At 42.0% G+C, this 8,378-nt stretch overlaps 1 pseudogene; it reads right to left on the bottom strand.

Moving 5' to 3' along the window:
- Positions 1-221: 221 nt before the first annotated feature.
- Positions 222-668, bottom strand: Banf1-ps4 (BAF nuclear assembly factor 1, pseudogene 4; annotated as a pseudogene).
- Positions 669-8,378: the final 7,710 nt, after the last annotated feature.

Below are 8,378 nucleotides of genomic sequence, written 5' to 3'. Positions count from 1 at the left end.
CAAATGCATTAGAAAAGAAATTTGAAGGCCACTGAATTCATTAATTTAAAGATATTTTATAAAGACAGTGACTGTTTTTGCCAAACAAAGAAAGGGAGTCAAAGGACTTCCAACAGATGGTGAGGGAGAAGGGGCCCAGCAATCCATTCAGGACAACTGGTAACTGTTGCCATGGAACTGCAGAGAGGGGTGGAAGATGTAGGCATGCAAAGGTGAGAATTCTAGAAAGGTTGAAATGCTGAGGGGAGAGAACTCCCAAAAGACCCTGGAATGCATAGGAGGTGAGGGTGACAACAGCAATTTTTACCTTAATGGAGGACAGGAATGGCCTCCGCCCTGCTGCAGGCCCTAGAGACTCTATGCTGTGGCTGCGGGGCTGAGGGCTCCCCAGGGATCGTGACAAGAAGGCATCACACCATTCTCGAAGGCACCCAAAACAGTCCCGGCACTGCTTGGCATTGGCACCACATGTGTTCTTCAGCCATTCTCGAAAGAGGCCTTCATCTCTTTTTAGTACCAGAAACTAGCCAAGGACCACCTAAGTCTTGTCAAAGCCCCTTTCCTCCAGCTTCTTGACCAGGATTTCACCAATCCCGGCCAGGCTTCCCACTGGCTTTCCCCCCATGGACTCTGCCACAATGTCTCTGGTGCTTTTGGGAGGTTGTCATCTTGTTTAGGCTTAACCAGCAGCTCCGTCTCTGGTAACTGCTCCTCGCCCCGATCGGCCACTCCCGCCTATACCTCAAGTCGCTAGAATGGTGAGTGCCTGAATATTGAGTGCATGAGGGGCATCTTGTTTAGGCAGGGTCACCAAGATAATTGTTTCTCTTGCTTAGGAGCAATGGTACCAGGAGCTGTTGTGAAGGGGCCACTGTTGCCTACATCTGAGGCTGGCAGCAGAGCTTGACATTGTCCACATGGTGCTAGATTTGCTAGCAAGCGAAAAACCCCAAATCTACATCGTTACTGAAGCTTGATCCAAAACTCAAGAAGGCTGCTTAGGCCAACACTGTTGCAGAGTTAGATTACAAGCAGAGAGGCAAGAAGAGGTCAATGTGTGATATATTTCAAAGGAAACCTAAGTAGCATTACCGACCTGAGGTGTGATGGTTTGTATATGCTCATCCCAGAAAGTGGCACTATTAGAAGTTGTGTGGTAAGGGGGGAGGAGGCTGAATGGGGAAGGGAACACCTTTATAGAAGGGGAGGGGGAGAGGTTAGGGGGCTGATGGACAGGAAATGGGGAAAGGGAATAACATTTGAAATGTAAGTAAGAAATACGTAATTTAATAAAAATGGAAAAAGAAGGTGTGGCCCTATTGAAGTAGGTGGCCTTGTTAGAATAGGTGTCTCACTGTGGGTATGGGCTTTAAGGCTTGCAAGTCAGTATTCTGCTAACAGTCTTCAGATGAAGATGTAGCACCCTCAGCTTGTCCTGGGCCATGCATGCCTGGATGCTGCCATGTTCCCACACTGATGGATTGAACCTTTGAACCTACAAGCCAGCCCTAATTAAATGTTGTCCTCATAAGAGTTGCACTGGACATGGTGTCTGTTCCCAGCAGTAAAATGCTTACCACTACACCAGGTCAGTGAAAATGCTAGAAATGTTGGACATGTGCCAAGAAAAGGTATGGTACCAAGTGAGATTGGGTCAAAATATAGGTCACAGTTTCTACAGTCTGTGGAGCTAGAAAGGCAGCTCTACTCAAGCACACTGTAGCTTCTGTCAGAAGCCCTAGATACAGGACATGGAGCTTCAGGGTTTGGTCTTTGCACCATTGGGTTTCTCTCTTGCTTTTGTCTGGAAATTCTCTGTTACACCCTCATTTCTTCATTTTAGAGTAGAGTTGTTCATGTGTAGCATCGCATGCTAGAAGGTAAGTTGTTTTTTATTTTACAGAGTCTTGCAGATGAGAGATTGTCCTGGATCACAGGAGAGATGCTGAACTTTGAAGACTGTTGGAACTGTAAGTCTAGGGGGATTGTTGAACTGGGATTCATAGATAAGATGTGTACTTGCGGTCCTCTGCCTGCTTCCTTCCTGATCCTCTGAGATTTGAGTATGTAGCCTCTTATTCTTGCTTCCACCATGTGAGTCCTGTTTTGCTTCCTGAGTAATTGTACCTTTGAATTGTGAGACAAAGCACGCACTGGCTTACATCACTTCTTGATTGGAATGTCACTGTCCCAATAAACAAAGTAACCAGAACAGTAGGCAAACAGTAGATAGAATGAAAATGTATCTGAAAAGCAAAAATGACATTCAATGGTGAACACATTTTAATAGCTATGTGGAGCTACTTTGTATGTCTCATCTAAAGAGCTCATTTCCCTGTCTCTTGTCCCTGACTATTTTTTTCAAAATTGACAGGAACTCAAGCTAATTTTTCTTATAAAAGCCATCACTGTAGGAAATGCAGTTGATAATAAGTTGTGGTTGGTCAATAATTCTAACAGAGAAATGTCAGGTCATTCTTTCCTCTCACACCACATAAAACACCACCACAGTATTGCTTTTTCTACAAATACTTCTAGAGAGGAACTATTTGAATTTTGTTCAATTACATTTTTAATGTCTTCTTTCTTAAAAGAGAAGTGGTAGAGAGATGGTGCAGCAGCCATGAACGCTCGATGCTCTTGCACAGGACCTGGGTTTAGTTGCCAGCACCCATATGGTTTTTGTACCCCTTCATGATTCCAGTTGCAGGGAATTCAACACTTACTTTTTTTTGACATCTGCAAGTACCAGGCACAGACATACTGCACATATGTACATGTAGGCAAAATACTCACACTCATAAATTAAAAAAAAACAAATAAATCCCCACAGAGTATGTAACCCATAGCCTCCATACCTTTATTCACAGGTTGGTATTTCTGATGTTACTTTCAGTCATATTCTATTTAGTAACAACACACATATGAATGTTTCCCTTATAGGATAGATGTATTTGTAAGCGTGTAGTGATATCTTTGGAAGTACATGCTGCATGCTGGATATTTTGCTTTGTAGACCTGCTGCAAAAAAAAAAAACCGTGGTAAGACATCATCATAGGCAAAATATGATAAGTTACTGTTCTCATAGTAAAAAAGTTTAGAACACAGTCATACACATCTGTTTGCCTGTCTTTTAGGTTGCTTTCACTCTAAGATTTAGAAACCATGAGACTGCATATTGTCTTCAAGTTTAATACTATCTGGGATTTTAAGGAAAAAGTTGGCAAAGCAAAAATATATTTTACTGAATTACTTATTAACTTTCATTGATTACATTATAATAAGATCTGTTGTAAATGGTATCCATCATTATAGTGATGTGTGTGAGTGTGTTTGTGTGTGTGTGTGTGTGTTTGTATGTCTCTGTGTGTGTGTATTCTTTAAATCACAATTAGCTATGCTTAGTTTTAGTATATTAAAATTAAATTCAATTCCATGTGAGTTTGTTTTGCATTGAATAAACTGGTACCTAATTGTATTAGTCATAAGTCTTAGAAAAAACAGAATTAATAAGGGTATATAGGTATATATATAGAGGGGTTAAATTATGGACATTGCTTTGTTAAAGTTTGGATGCTGAGAAGCCTCACAATCTATTAACTGCAAACTTGGCAAACAGGAAAGGCAATGATATGATTTATGCCGAAGGCTAGAGGATTGGTGGGAGGGGGGAGCTACTTTTCTTAGTGCTGCAGTCAGAAAGCCAAGGGCAGACGCTGGATCTCCCAGCTCCACAGGTGATTAGTGCAGGTAAGGAGAGAGGTAAGGAGAAGGCTGAGAAGGGAAAACTCACCTCTCTTATGCCTCTGAATCTGTTCTGAACTTCAACATATTCAGCCTGTCAAGGGTGGATCGTCTTTCCTCAGGGTTAAGTCTGTTCAGGTTCCTACTGCGCTACCATAAACCGGGATGAATAAAACAATGGAAATTCCTCTTATCTAGTGGTAGAATCCATCCTTTCTTAGAGTGGTGGAAGCTAGGGAGTCTGATGAATAGATTTGCTGTTTAGTTATGGTGAATTTCCTGCTCTGTAGAATGGTACTTCCTCATCTCAAATGAAAGAACAGAGTGAATGAATTCCCTTGGGTTTTTTCTAACAGGGCAGCATCCCACTCACGATGGCGTCATGACCTAGCCATCTCCCCAGAGGAGATGACTCCTATTCCCATTTCTTCCCACATTAGAATTTCAGCACAAATTCCGAATTCCAGGTGTGTGCATAAAAAAAAAAAGAAAAAGGACTGTAGTCTCCAACCTGCCTATTCCAAATAGCAATCATTTCTGAATATAATCTGTAACATCCACGAACAGTGTCTGTCAGTCATCTGGGCATCCCCATCACAATCACTGGTACAAATAAAATTAATACTCACCTTTCCATCAAAATTATCCAGCTATTAATGTATGTATAACAGTTCTAATTCTGTCTAAAATTGATAATTTTTAGCACATTTTAAATTAATTTGTTATTTTTACACTCCAGATTTTATTCCCCTCCCAGTCCACCCCTTGACTGTTCCACATGCCATACCCCTGCCATCCTCATCTCCACAAGGACGTCCCCACCCCACCCACCCCACCCACCCCACCAGACCTGTAAATGTCCTGAGGCCCTCAGTCTCTTGAGGGTTAGGTGCATTTTTGACTGAACCCAGACCCTGGAGTCCTCTGCTGTATATGTCTTGGAGGCCTCATCTCAGCTGGTGTATGCTGCCTGGTTGGTGATCCAGAGTCTGAGAGATCTTGGTGGTTCAGATTAATTGAGACTGCTGGTCCTCTTACAGGGTTGCCCTTCTCCTCAGCTTCCTCCAGCTTTCCCCTAATTCAACCAGATGGGTCAGCAGCTTCTGTCCATTAGTTGGGTACAAATATCTGCATCTGACTCTTTTAGCTGCTTGTTGGGTCTTTTGGAAAGCAGTCATGGTAGGTCCCTTTTTGTGAGCCCCCCATAGCCTCAGTAAAAGTGTCAGGCCTTAGGGCCTCCCCTTGAACTGGATTCCCCTTTGGGCCTGTAGCTAGACTTTCTTTTCCTCAGGCTCTTCTCCATTTCCATCCCTACATTTCTTTCAGACAGGAAGAATTATGGGTCAGAGTTTTGAATGTGGGATGGCGACCCTATCCCTCACTTGATGCCCTGCCTTTTTTTTTTTTTTTTTTTTTGGTTCTTTTTTTGGAGCTGGGGACCGAACCCAGGGCCTTGCGCTTCCTAGGCAAGCCCTCTACCACTGAGCTAAATCCCCAACCCCGATGCCCTGCCTTTTTAATAAAACTTGTAATCCCCCCAAACATGGCACTGGACTGAAGGTTCATTCCCAAGCTATATATAATTCTCATATATTCTATTAGAATGTTTTTCTATTTGAGAGTGAAGAAATTAATAACAATTATAATTCACAATGGATTGATTTTTGGATAGCATCCGAGGCTCTTCTGCTAAATGGGAAAGCAAACCTCATTTGGTAAGACAGAGCATGTCTGGACAGAGCTCTTGTCTCTCAGGTATAGCCTCTTAGGGGTCGTTGGATTTTTCTTGGTTTCACCCATCTGTATTGTGCATGTAAAGGAGGAGGGAGAGGGGAAGCTGCAGAATCCTACCTTGCTGAGGCACACAAGGACAGAACCCTAATATCTGAGAGCTGCCTGCACATTACAGTTCCCCTAGTCTACTCAGGAAATGAGACTTAATACAATTTCTACAATTGACTCTCTCATCTGAGAGGATGATTAATGAGGATGACATTTAGCCTGATTGTTGTGCTCTTTAGGAAGATATTCTAGACGAAAGGACTCTCATTTCCAGGCTCCAGCTGGTGATGACATTGTTGGAGAAAGATATACTGTCTGGCTGTTCACTAACCACATTCTTAAGTACAGGTTTCTATCCTGGTCCTTCCTGTCAGACTCACAAGGAATGGTCTATTTGTTTTGAAGAAAAGGGTCTATCAGTGTGTGAGACATGAACAGCATGACTAACTACTTTTAAGCTTTTTTGAAGACGCCGACGCTCCACTTTAAATCACATTGTTTGAAAAATTTAACCAAGATGCTTTTATTGTAGACTCTTACAGTCTTCAGTTGTGACCTTAGCTGGTAATTTAGGTCACAGAGGTCTAAAGTCAGTCAAGGCTTAGAAAAACTTTCTTTAGCTTTGTCAGATCTGGAAGGGATTGCCAAGCTGCTTGAACATTTTAAAAATTATTAGTATTTTATTTAGCTTTGTGTACATGATTCTATATGATGTGTGTGTGTGTGTGTGTGTGTGTGTGTGTGTGTAAGAGAGAGAGAGAGACAGAGAGAGACGGAGAGAGACAGAGAGAGACAGAGACAGAGGGGGAGAAAGTATACATATTACTTAGGCACACACATCACAGCATGCATGCAGATGTCAGAGAATAATGCTGGATAACGTCCTTTGCCTTCCACCTTGCTTGAGACAGAGTTTCTAGTTATTTACTATTGTGTTGACAAGGCTCACTCCTGTCTCTGCCTCTCCTTGTCATTGGATGGCTGGCAAGTGCTATTGTGCCAAGCTTTATGTGGGTTTTGGGATTGAAAACTCAGGTTGTTATGTTTCAATGGCAAGCACTTTACCCACTAAGCCATCTCTCCTCTTCCAGATGTTTTAATCTTGGAGGGACTTCTACACATGGACCTTGGAAATTACTTTCATTCATTTTTCCCCCCAAAGAACATCAATTCTGAAAAGCCTAATGTGTTTGAAATATATTGGGTCCCAGGATTTGTTGTTACTCTACAGTGTGATTTTATAGGCAAAGAAGTCATCACTGATTCTGTGTTGGTGGTAAAGGTTCTCTGAAGGAAGCTTGTCTGAATGCCTTCCACATGTAAGCAAATATCACATTTTTTCCCTGATTACTTGGTCTGAAGTAGGCTGAGTTGTTAAATGAATCCTTAATTCATACCATAGTCACTACTGTGTTAGGTCCCAGGCAGGCTAAAATCCAACTGATATCAGAGGCACGGATCCTACCTGTGATGAAGGCAGGACAGACCACAGAAGACTGATTTAAGAACTTGATATCATAACATAATGCTGATCTCAACTTGAGGGGTCAAATCTGAAGATTAAATCTGGGACTCATGGTCCAAATGAGATACAAACACAAGGCTAAGAGACTATTGTTCACCTTTACAAACCAAACAAGAAAGCATTCAGATTTAAGGCAGTGCTTCTCAACCTGTAGGTTGCGAACCCTATAGTGTCCCATGTCAATACCCTTCATTTCAGATTACAATTTCTATAAGTGGCAAAACTACTGTTCTGAAGAAGCAGCAAATATGATTTTATAACTTGGGTGTCACTAAAACATGAGGAACTGTATCAAACAGTTGTAGGATTAAAAATGCTGAGAACCACTGAATTAAGGGGTACAGGGAGTTAGAAGAGGGCCTAAATTGGTGCTTTCCAAAATCTTCAACTGTCCAGGGAGATCTTGGCTTATTATTCTTGTGGATCCCCCAAAGGAACAGCCTCTGAAATAAGAATGACCCAGCTCAGAAAACTTTTAAGTTTATTCTAATACAAACATCTGCATGCTGTTATAAATCAAGAGAATGGCAGCTGTTTCCTTTCTAACCTATACATTCTTATTACTTCTAGGACCCCATTTATCAGAACAAACTTTGGCTCACAGAACTAACTATAAAAATAGATTTAGAAAGATCCTGCTGGGTTGGGGATTTAGCTCAGTGGTAGAGCGCTTGCCTAGCAAGCGCAAGGCCCTGGGTTCGATCCCCAGCTCCGAAAAAAGAAAAAAAGAAAAAAAAAGATCCTGCTATGAGTCTGCTGATATTACAAAGGGATTCAAGGAGAAGATCTGTCTCTTTGATGATAAATATATTTCCTCAAATGTATTTTTAAAATTTTGATATTTGTAGAAACTGGGTGAATTTTGATTATAGATTTCACCAATGTATATGTTACTATTCTATTATTGTGAAGAGACACCATTACCAAGGCAACTTGGAGAAGAAAACATTTAATGAGGGTCTTGGTTACAGCTTCATACAGTTGGTCCTTTATCCACATGGTTGAAAGCAAGGGGGAAGTCTGCCAGGTGAGCAGGTGGGTGAGCCTTGCAGTGGGGCAGTACCTGAGAGCTTTAAATCCAGATCCTAGGCAAGGCAGAAAGCGAGGGGCTGGGCCCATGTGGGTTTTTGAAGTCTCAGTGCCCAGCTGCAGTGACACAGCTCCTCCCACAAAGCCCAAAGAGTTCAGCAGATAGGGACTGCGCATGCAAATATCTGAGTTTTGGGTGCCCATTCTCTCTGGAACTACCACAGGAGATACATTAAGATTTAGCATTAAAGCCATCATCTCATCAGGGATCTATGTACTTTGCATCTCAAGGTCTTG

This window comes from Rattus norvegicus, chromosome 7 (genome assembly GCF_021556685.1).
Source record: "Rattus norvegicus strain SHRSP/BbbUtx chromosome 7, alternate assembly SHRSP_T2T, whole genome shotgun sequence".
NCBI classification, from domain to species: Eukaryota; Metazoa; Chordata; class Mammalia; order Rodentia; family Muridae; genus Rattus; species Rattus norvegicus.
Note: the sequence above shows the minus strand (reverse complement) of the source record. Positions and strands in the feature narration are given on the sequence as shown.